Source organism: Caretta caretta, chromosome 25 (genome assembly GCF_965140235.1).
Source record: "Caretta caretta isolate rCarCar2 chromosome 25, rCarCar1.hap1, whole genome shotgun sequence".
In the NCBI taxonomy this organism is placed as follows: domain Eukaryota; kingdom Metazoa; phylum Chordata; order Testudines; family Cheloniidae; genus Caretta; species Caretta caretta.
The window spans coordinates 6,606,803-6,618,328 of NC_134230.1; the positions used below are offsets into that span (position 1 = coordinate 6,606,803).

Consider the following 11,526-nt stretch of genomic DNA (forward strand, 5'->3'; position numbering starts at 1 on the left):
CCTTAGAGGTTTTTAAGGTCAGGCTTGACAAAGCCCTGGCTGGGATGATTTAACTGGGAATTGGTCCTGCTTTGAGCAGGGGGTTGGACTAGATGACCTTCTGGGGTCCCTTCCAACCCTGATATTCTATGATTCTATGATTCACTCTCGGATGCAACTCGTCCGGCCCCATGGACTTGTGCACGTCCAGCTTTTCTAAATAGTCCCTAACCACCTCTATCTCCACAGAGGGCTGGCCTTCTCTTCCCCATTTTGTGATGCCCAGCGCAGCAGTCTGGGAGCTGACCTTGTTAGTGAAGACAGAGGCAAAAAAAGCATTGAGTACATTAGCTTTTTTCACATCCTCTGTCACTAGGTTGCCTCCCTCATTCAGTAAGGGGCCCACACTTTCCTTGACTTTCTTCTTGTTGCCAACATACCTGAAGAAACCCTTCTTGTTACTCTTGACATCTCTTGCTAGCTGCAGCTCCAGGTGCGATTTGGCCCTCCTGATATCATTCCTACATGCCCGAACAATATTTTTATACTCTTCCCTGGTCATATGTCCAACCTTCCACTTCTTGTAAGCTTCTTTTTTATGTTTAAGATCCGCTAGGATTTCACCATTAAGCCAAGCTGGTCGCCTGCCATATTTACTATTCTTTCGACTCATCGGGATGGTTTGTCCCTGTAACCTCAACAGGGATTCCTTGAAATACAGCCAGCTCTCCTGGACTCCTTTCCCCTTCATGTTAGTCCCCCAGGACCAACATTGTTTGATTTCATCAGGTTTAATTGATATAGAAAACAGGTAAATAGCTGCCTTCCCACCTGTCTGGGAGGGAACCTGTTTCTCCCTGTTTGACCACAGACTTTAAAGCATAATATTAAGTATTCCTATTTCCTCAGTTTTAATACAGACATCCCACAATGATACAGTAATATTATATACAATCATTGACTCAATTGCTTATATCTTGAGGTTCAGCCCCCCAGGGCTTTATAAACCAGCAAACCAGCAATGTAGTCTTTGAAAAGTAGAACCCAGACCAAATTACTCTCTCCTGCTGCGTTTAGATAGCATCCTGGCTCCTCCTTCAGCTGATATGTAAAAATGGACCATTGTTGTCTCTGCCTTTATGACCAAGAGAAGCAAACACACATCCCTTTGTCTAGGGCAGATGAGTTTACCAACTCTCCCGACATGCCTGGTTTATACACATTTTAGTCATAATTCCAGCATACATCCATACCTCCCAAAACACAGCACATACACGTCACACCAGAATATCAATGAGCAGTGAGTTATGAATTTTCAAATGATACCTCCCAAGGCGTATTACAATAGAGTGTAAGGTGTGAACACCGGCTGCTTAGGGTCACCCAGACCCTGGCTGTCTCTGACCTTGACAACTGCCACATCCTCCTCTTAGGGCTTCCTGACTCTCCTCCGGTCAGTCCAAGATGCGCATCCACTGGCCCAGCGCTCTGAGCACCTTCAACCCCTGTGCGCCCCCTTGCACTCACCCCCCTGCCCTGTGCTCTTTGCAGATTGGCTGGGATCCATGGTGTGGCACTGTTTTTTTCAAGTTGTTCTTTAGCCTGATGCCTTCCTGAGCTCTGCTGGCCTCTGCATGAGCTGAACCTGGTGAGGAAAGGGTTAAAGAAGACATTCAGGAGTTAGTGTTGACAGATGCAGAGTAATGCGCATTGGAGGGAATATTCCAAACTGCTCATGAGTATTACTGTGTTCCAAAGCCTTGATTCAGCCAAACATGCAAGCATGTGCTTAAAACAGTTTGCTGAATCAGGCCCTAAACTGGAAATAACCTCTCAGGACAAACCGATGGGTGTCATGATAGCTCAGTGAAAAAATTCTGCCCGTTGTGCAATCATAGTTAAAGTAACAAACAAAAAGTTAGTATCAGAGTGGGTTGAAAATTTTCTGATGTAACAGTTTTCTGTTATAAATTGTTGATTCGATAAAATTGAAATGTCTCACAGGAATGTATTCATTTAGTTTACATTTTTGATTACATGTTACTGAAACATTTCATTTCATGCCATCATGTGCCAGCAATGCCCCTCTGCCATGTACATTGGCCAAACTGGACAGTCTCTACGTTAAAGAATAAATGGACACAATTCAGACGTCAAGAATTATAACATTCATAAACCAGTTGGAGAACACTTCAATCTCTTTGGTCACTCGATTACAGACCTAAAAGTTGCAATTCTTCAACAAAAAAACTTCAAAAACAGACTCCAAGGAGAGACTGCTGAATTGGAATTAATTTGCAAACTGGATACAATTAACTTAGGCTTGAATAGAGACTGGGAGTGGATGGGTCATTACACAAAGTAAAACTATTTCCCCATGTTTATTTCCCCCCCACACACACTGTTCCTCAGAATTCTTGGCAACTGCTGGAAACGGTCCACCTTGATTATCACTATGAAAGGTCCCCCCTCCCGCCCCCGCTCTCCTGCTGGTAATCGCTCCCCTTACCTGATCACTCTGGTTACAGTGTGTATGGTAACACCCATTGTTTCATGGTCTCTATGTATATAAATCTCCCCACTGTATTTTCCACTGAATGCATCCGATGAAGTGAGCTGTAGCCCACGAAAGCTTATGGTTGGTCTCAAAGGTGCCACGAGTCCTCCTGTCCTTTTACCTTGGCAATGTCTCCTGGGGCACGGGCCCTGGGGCTATTGCCCGGCTTGCTGCCCTGTAATGCCGGCCCTGGCTTTTGTATGCAGAAAGATAGCTGCTGCGGCAGAGCTGGGCTGTGGAGTTTTTATCGCATCATGGGGGGCCATTCATCCACATCACAAACAGCGCATGATCAGACGTGAGTGGGAGTCTGTGGTCGGGAGTAGCTCAGGGCTGGGTTAGCAGACGTGGCTGCAAATTAGGGATAAAACTTGTGACCAAATGGCTTGGTCTTTATTAGGGCCAGTCAGTGGAGAGCCACTGTAATTCCTTCCTGCCTCATGCATAACTCAGACTAGCAAACAAAGACATGTACTCTCTTTAATAGCAAATTCAGCCCAGTTTTATCTCCCCAATAAACTGCAAACTTTTTGTTGTTTGGATGCTAAACTAGAAAGTGTGTGGTGTACCAAAGCCTGCATTCAACTTACAAGCTATCACTTTAAGCTTAAGGGGTTTCCTGGTCCTGCTTGAAGACTAAGGGGCTCTGTAGGGAGGTGTGCAGTTTGGGTCTCAGCCATAGGCGCCGACTCCATGGGTGCTCCAGGGCTGGAACACCCACGGAAGAAAACAGTGGGTGCTCATCACTCACCAACCACAGCTGTTTGGCAGCGCCCTCAGTCAGCTAATTGGGGGCACCATCAAACAGCTGTTTGGCAGCTCGGGAGGGGCTTGGAAGAGGGACAAGACCAGCAAGTGGAGGGCGGGCTGGGATCTTGGGGAGGGGGTGGAGTGGGGGCGGGAAGAGGCGGAGTGAGGGCAGGGCCTTGGGGGAGGGAGGCAGAGCAAGGGTGGGGCCTTGGGAGAAGGGATGGAGTGGGGGTAGGGCCTCAGGCGGAGCGGGGGTGAAGCACCCCTGTGGAAAAGTAAAAGTTGGCACCGATGGTCTCAGCCGTCAGTTTGCAAAGAGCCAGCCTAAAGCAAGGTGGGGTGAGTTGGGCCTCTCAGCCTTAAGGAGCAGCCTGCTTTGTCTCACTCTGTTTTCAGTTCTTGTGTTTTAAGATTCTGGATTCTACGGAAAAAAATCATGGTAAGCTGCAACCTTCCAACAAGAATATTTATGTTTTTATCTAACGTCCCTGGGCATATGCCGTGAACATAACAGAAGGAATGGCAGAGTGACTGGTTAGCTTTCCATGCTTTATGCTATACCCCCAGAAGGGTGTTGAAGCCAAAAGTAACTCCTGTCTATAATCAAACTAAGTCCCTTTGTTTTAGTTAAGCCGATTTTTACAGAAAAATGTCCAGGTTTTACAAAAAGTATTACTCAGTTTTTTCAGATTTTCTCCCGACTTTTGTATCATTCAAATATATAAAAAATTACTTGTTTTATTAGGAAAGTACAATACATTGCATGGTCTGTGTGTATATGCAAAGCTGCCTGTTGAAGTAAAGTTACATATTAGTCTAGAAGATGCACACAATAAACAAACAGGCACTCACACAAACTCTGCCGTGCGTCACATCTGAACGTCCTGATGAATCTCATCCCACCACGTACACATTTCAAGGTGTTAGCAGATAAAGGTTTAAAGATCTGACATTCTAAAATGGGAAGAAAATGAAAATCTGTATCAGAATACATTTCAGAACACAAGGAAGTATTCAAAAACTTCGAAACAAAACACGAGAAAAGGGTGAAGTTGAATGTATGCGCTGCAAATGGTGTGGCCCAATTATTAAATGTAAATATTTATAGGCTAATAGTTCTAAGTCTACAACAGTAAACTGTTCATTCAAATGAAAAGTTTCATTTGGGGATTAGGGAGATATTGTTTTCTTAAACTCAGAGGTGGCATTTTGTTCTGAGTGATTTTCACCTGTTTTTGTTGTGCTAATAAACACTGATAAATTCCCAGGAAAAATGAAATAGAATGAAAACTGAAAAGGAAGGGCCCTAACTCAAGCAGGAATCTCGAGGAGAAGCAATCTGTTGTCTGAAATACTTCAGCAAAACATACAGAGGGCAGCTGTGGTGAGAACAGACCCGTGTCCAGCAGGGCATGTAATGCCAGCAGCCATTTCCAAATCCGCAGGCAGCGTAGGGAGGCAGGGTTCTTGGCTTTAACTCTGTGGAATAGGAAAGCAGTCCAGCTTGCGGCCTGCTCAGGACAAACACACAGAGCAGATGTCTCTGAGCTGTGGGCCGTTTGGCAGGAGTTCCCTCACCGCCCGCAGGGATCTGCATCATTCTTGTGTCCTCTTGTGATTGGCATTATATTTTTGTTCAGCTGGAAATAGACTTTTCCTTTTATTGTCTTGGCTGGTTGCAGACTCTTCTCATGTGCAAGCCACCACTCAGCTCGGCTGGGAGTTAATCTGTCAGCTGATGTCATTGTTTGGCCAGTAGTGACTTGACTGTCTTTAGCCCGTCACCTTCAGGGTCTCTCTCTTTTCCTGTTTAATGTAATGAGAGAATAGATCAAGTGCCAGCAGCAAATCTGTTTCCTCTTAATGTCTAATGGGCTAGCTGTTACTTCGCAGCTCCCTGCCTCCCCAGGTGTCTTTCCTCCATTTCATCCTTGGTCTCTAACCCAAGAATTTTAACGATTGCCAGCTATTGAGGCACTGATTTAGTTGGGGATTGGTCCTGCTTTGAGCAGGGGGTTGGACTAGATGACCTCCTGAGGTCCCTTCCAACCCTGATATTCTATGATTCACGCTACTTACCTCACAAGTGAGAGATGATGTGAACAGCACATCTGGGTTCGAAGCTTAGGAGTGGCAAAGCCTCGCAGAGTGGTGTGGAGAGCTCCACATGAAGGAAACAACTGTAGTATGCCCTGAGTTCGTTCCATGGAGTCTCTATCCTTGTATGGGACAGTCAGCACCTCTCACAGAATCAGAGATTTTCAGTCTAGAAGGGACCATTATGATAATTTATCTGACTTCCTGAATAACCCAGAGCAAATGGCAGTGCCATGCTAGTCTCTGCATTCTTTGTGGTAGGTGTGTGTGGGATTCAATTGATAAAGACTTATAGGAGAGAAATATAATTAATGCCAGTCAACATGGCTTTATGGAAATAGGTCTAGTCAAACAAACCTGATTTCGTTCTCTGATGAGATGAAGTAGATAAAGGGAACTGCACAGATGGAATATAATGTGTGCAATATGTTGTATAAGACATTTGACTTAGTATCGTACTACATTCTGCCAATAAAATTAGCACCATACAATGTCAACAGAGCACCCGTTAAGTGGATTGAGGACTGGCTAACGGACAGACCTCAGTGGGGAATGATTCCCCAGTGGGGGGGTTCTGGTGGTATGATGGATTGCGGGTCTTGAGGCAGTGCTCACACCATGGCCGCACCCAGCACCTCACAGGAACCAGTGGGAAAAGGGGGTAGTGGAGCTCCAGCCCACCAAGGGCTCTGCCCATAGGCCCTGACTCATGTGGGGGCTCCAGGGCTGGAGCACCCGCAGAAAAAAGTTAGCGGGTACTTAGCACCCACCGGCAGCCAGCTGCCTCCCTCCCGCCAGCACCTCCCGCCTGCCCACATCCCCACTGATCGACTCCTCCACCTCCCTCCCAGCACCTCCTGCACACTGCGATCAGCTGTTCCGCGGCGTGCAGGAGACACTGGGAGGGAGGGGGAGGAGCGGGGATGGGACACGCTCGGGAGGGAAGAGGCGGGGTGGGGCCTTGGGGATCGGGGCGGAATGGAGCTGGGAAGAGGCAGGGTGGGGGTGGAGGCTTGGGGGAAGGGGTGGAGTGGGGACGGGCCTGGGGCAGAGGGGGAATCGAGCATCCCCTGGGTAGTGAAGAAGTTAGTGCCTATGGCTTTGCCCATGAAGCTCCTGATGGGGGAAGATGTCCCCCCCTCCCCCAAATGGCTCTGATGCACCACTTAAACCAGAAGGAGGCACAGAAAGTTGACTGAGCAGGTAGGTGAATCCCTGGCTGGCTGCCACTTTGGACCCTACCTACTTGTCTGATTCCTGAGCCCTACCTTCCTGCTTGCTCCTGGTTCCTGCCCTCCTTATCCCAGAACCTCTGCTCCTAGTTCCTGCTTTCCTGCCTTGCTCCATGTCCCTGCTTCTCCGCCGTACCCATGACTCTGTCTTGACCCCTGACTCTGACTCTGGCCTCAGCCCTTGTCTTGACTCCTGACCCCATTTCCAGTTGTGACCCTGGGCTCTAGTTCCTCGCTCCTGGCTCAGACCAGTAGGTGTGACTGCCCATGCCCTGGTCCTCAGTGCTGAGTTTTGCAGCAATCAGCATTAAGCCTGTTGCTATTCATCGTTTTATTCAATGATCTGCAAATAGAGCTATGAAATCACTGCTGATAACGTTTGCAGATGACACATAGATTAGCAGGGTGGTAAATAGTATTGAGGAAAGACCAGTGACAGACGCCACTCTGGGTCTCCTCTAGTCTATCATATTCCAGTAGATATAAAAATAACAAAGCATTTACATTTTCAACATCAAATATTTGAAAACCAGTTTCCCCTTGGCCTACCTGCCTGTGTTTGGGGCACTTCTGTCTCCACCACAGACACCAAAAACTACAGCCCAGGTAGCCATGTCTGAAGGGATATGCTCTCCATTTGGTTCTGCCAGCAGGTTTTGTAACAGAATCCTGAAGTCAGGTTTTAGCAGGTGACTGAAGGAGGAGCTGATTTCCACATCTTGTTTAAAGCACTTGAATATATTATATCTGTAGTCTCTTACTGATTTAAAACTTCTTTCTTTCTTATTTTTAGTATCTCTGCAGTATCCAGGGTGACAAAACTGCAGCTAAGGCAGGGATTTCAGTAGCAGTTGCACTTAACTGGCCATCAGTGCAGGAGAGAGCTTGCCTCTCCCCAGATAGATTTACTGACACTAGGCTACTGAATGTCTCAGGGTTGGAGGAGAGGAATCAAGTATTAAAAAAATAAAAGGAGTACGTCACAGGACACCCTTTCTCCCCTGAGAATGAAGATTTCCTATAATCTCATCTCAGCTGTCTTTCTGTAGGTGAAAGCCATTGCCTCTTGCACTGGACGCCCTGGTCTTTGTGTTATTCACACTGAGGCAGGAAGCCGGTCTGTAGGGAGTCAATTCTGTCCTGGTTCTTGTTGCTGGGCAAGGAAATCCAAGGATGTTCCACTTGGAGGGAAGCAGAGCGCCTCACGAGCCAGGAAGCCCCGCTACCCTGACAGCTTTCAGAGACATGGCGAGAGGCGTTCAGAATGCTGAAAAATGAAGGAGACCAAAAAATGAAAAGTGCCAGATTAACCCCGGAGTGGGAGCTGCATTCCCCTTTCCCTAATCCTTAAATAAGAGGTAAATATTATTATTTGTAAGCCTCTTTTTCAGGTCAGGTCCTTCCTCATTGTAAATCCATCCATCTGTCCTTTCAAATTGTAAATGAATGTACAGATGAAGGAAGAAAGCTAATTCCAGTAGCTCAAAGAAATACAGGACTGGAAAGGATTATACTTCCCAGAGAAGAAATAATACATGGAACATGGAAACATGGAAAAGACTTTTTTTCAGCTAGTCCATGATGAGATCTATAGAACCAGATTTAGATGGGCAGGCCCATTGTCCAGGAACCAGACAGAATTGTTCCTTACAGACCTGCCTTCTGTGTTGTATCCAACCTTAGTGTAAACGACTCAGGGAACAGGCTTCCTTTGCAAGGAACAAGGGCTTTATCCCCAAAAAAGGCATGCTTCCATTAGATAGAAGGAAATCTTTCTACCAGTTTGTTCAGTGATGGAAGTGACACATACCAATGGAAGCAGCTCCAGCCTCTTGAATGGAAACATTCCAAAGCAGATTAGATAACACACTTGTCAGAAGAGATCCTGGGCTAAACCTGCACTGGGGCAAAGGACATGGTGACCTGGGAGACCCTTCCTGCTCTGACCCCCATGATCACATCAGCAAAAGTGAAAAGTGCCAGGAGCTAAGGCACAAGTAACCTGAAAACTCACGTTTAGTGCTTGGTGTGATTCGGAAAATGAAGGAAAGAGCTGTGGTGCATGGATTTAAAATCTGCCATCACAATATGAATTGGGAGCACCAAAGTGTTGTGGTGGGTGTTCTTGGCGTCAGAGAATCCAGTCTTGCTCTTCTTCTGTATAAGTTATACTCCAGAGCAGTCTCATTTTGGTGCAAAATCACAGATGCTGGTTGGCTACAGAAACCCTAGCATGGAGGGTTTGCTGTATTTTTAAGAATTCTCTAGGATCTTACCTCCCCTGGACATTTTCCATCCGTCTTTTTTAACCATGACACTGGGTGGAGTGGAGCAACATGCTTTCAGCCTAGAAGGAAACTGTCACCCCAAACTCCCATTGATGTCCCGTTGAAGCTGATCTATCTATCCATCTATTCTCATATACTTCACATATCACCATAGTGCCTGAGAACCTTATGCAACATGATAGCTATTTACTCCTTGAGGACTGGGTCAGACACTTTCTCCGGAAGAAGACTGTGAGAGCAAAGGGATGTCTGAAGGTTGAGACATAGGTAGACTGAATATTTTAATTACCTGTTATGCTCAACACCCAGTGACTGCATCCTCTTCCCCGTACTGTTCTCATTTCCCAGAGTGACAATTCAGAAGGGGCTTTGCACTAATGAAATGCCACCACAGTCACACTGCTGGGCTGCACCAACCTCGAAAAGGAGGCACTGCTTAGAGCATTGTGAGATGGGTGCTCCTGTGCTAGTTATGGTTTAGGCTTCCTCAGTTTCCCTTGACACTTCAAACAGACAGATCTTCCCTTAAGTAAGCCAGATCAGGCTTTGCAGAAACAGTACACAGAAGAAATTGTTTAAGATGACCAGAATGGATGGTACAGATTAAAATATGTCCTTAACCTGTGGGGACTTTACTTTGCTTTGTGGATAGATCTGGAACCACGCTAAATGCTCTGGGAGTGTGACCCAAACAAAATGTCTGTAAGGAAAAAGAGCAGCCCATGGAGCTGTCTGGATCCTCTGGGACATTAGAGTCAGATTCCCCAAGAAGATGGGCTAATGCTGCAAATGCAATCCCATCTGAGTCCAAAGTTCCCCAAACTCAAGGCAGTTCTAATCTGGGATTTTGGTTCAGCTCTGAACTGACAAAGGGACCAGATGCAAAAATTCCGGGGTTTACCCAACCTCGCCCAAAGTTCAGGGCATGTTGGGTGTGACGGGTTCGGTCACAGAGATCCCCTTGGGACTGTCACCTGATGTGCTGAAATCACCTCTGAGCCTGTTTTCCCTGCCAGCTGGATTCCAGAACCCTGCCTTGTTGAGCCAGACATGCTAGCCTTCTCCAACACAGACCCAGGGTCTGGGCCACTTCCCCAAAGCTGCGGATTTTAACTAAAAGCAACTCAGCAGGTTACCTGCCTCCAGCACCCAGACACCCAGCTCCCAATGGGATCCAAACCCCAAATAAATCCGTTTTACTCTTTATAAAGCTTATACAGGGTAAATTCATAAATTGTTCACCCTCTATATCACTGATAGAGAGATTTGCACGGCTGTTTGCTCCACCAGGTATTAATCACTTACTCTGGATTTATTAATAAACAAAAGTGATTTTATTAAGTATAAAAAGTAGGATTTAAGTGGTTTCAAGTAATAACAGCCAGAACAAAGTAAGTCACAAAGCAAAATAAAACAAAACACGCAAGTTTAAGCCTAATACATTAAGAAACTGAATACAGGTAATAGCTCACCCCAAAGATGTTCCAGTAAGCTTCTTTCACAGACTAAACTCCTTCCTAGTCTGGTCCCAGTCCTTTCTCTGGTACAGTCTTTGTTAGTTCCAGCAGACATCTCAGGTGGTAAGCAGGGGTTTTCTCATGACTGGCAGCCCCTTTTGTCCCGCTCCACCCCGTTTTATAGCTTTGGCACAAGGCGGGAATCTTTTGTCTGTGCTTGTTCCCTCCCCCGCTTCATCAATGGAAATGTACAAGGATTAAGATGGATTCCAGTATCATGTGACATGGTCATATGTCACTGTAAGACCCCTAGTGCCCATTGTTCCTGGGTTGGCCCACACATACACAGGAAGGTTTGCAGGTAAATAAACCATTTACAACCATTTGTCCTAGTCAATGGGAGCCATCAAGATTCTAAACTGCCATTAAGCATATTCCAGTTACATCATATTCACACTCATAAGCATATTTCCATAAAACATATGGAGTGCAATGTCACATTGGGATCTGGAGTGATGGTTCAGGCCTAACTGTAATTATGAAATCAAATGGGCTTAATAATAAGTCATGGGTTTAGTCCTGTCATTCTGAGATGAACCTCTCCCCCCGGGAGGCTGACCTTCCTGTTGAGGAGAGCTCCTCCCTCCCCAAAGCTGCTCAGCGGAAGGAAATTTTGTCACCGCTTTTGTCCCTCTTTGGTGGCAGCATGTAGAGCGATCCTGCCCGATGCTGTGTGGAGTGGGCAGGGCCTCCCCTCCTGGGGCTAATGCCGACGTCCCTGAGTCCTGTCCTGGCTGCAAAACTGGGCTGCGGCTCCACCAGTCACAATCATTTCGACCTAAACCTGGCAGAATCCACTGGGCTAGGGAAACCAGACAGTGCCTTGGACAAAAGTTATATGTTGGGTATGAAGGGGTCAGATGCAATGGAGGTTCTTGCTCAAAGGCCCCTGAATAAACTGCCTGTACAATCAGAGCCCAGGAAGGAATTTCTCCTCAGGGCACACATGTGGCATCTTGATTTTGACCTTTCTCTGGAGTATTAAATCAGGATTGTCTGTGAGGAGTGCTGGGGTTTCCCCACAGGCTCTAGGGAAAATCCCGGTGCCAAGGCAGATCATCTTTCCTCTCTGTGCTTCTCTCTCCCTTTCCCAGCAGCAGAGAGTC

The 11,526-nt window shown here is 46.5% G+C and overlaps 1 long non-coding RNA gene across 1 annotated transcript; it reads right to left on the bottom strand.

The window, feature by feature from the left end:
* Positions 1-716: 716 nt before the first annotated feature.
* LOC125627252 (uncharacterized) lies at positions 717-7,421 on the bottom strand. Its single transcript, XR_007353962.2, has 5 exons — positions 7,165-7,421; positions 5,366-5,552; positions 4,683-5,092; positions 4,139-4,240; positions 717-1,624 (listed from the first exon to the last, which is right to left on the bottom strand). It is a non-coding gene; the product is annotated as an uncharacterized LOC125627252 (long non-coding RNA).
* Between the last annotated feature and the right edge of the window lie 4,105 nt (positions 7,422-11,526).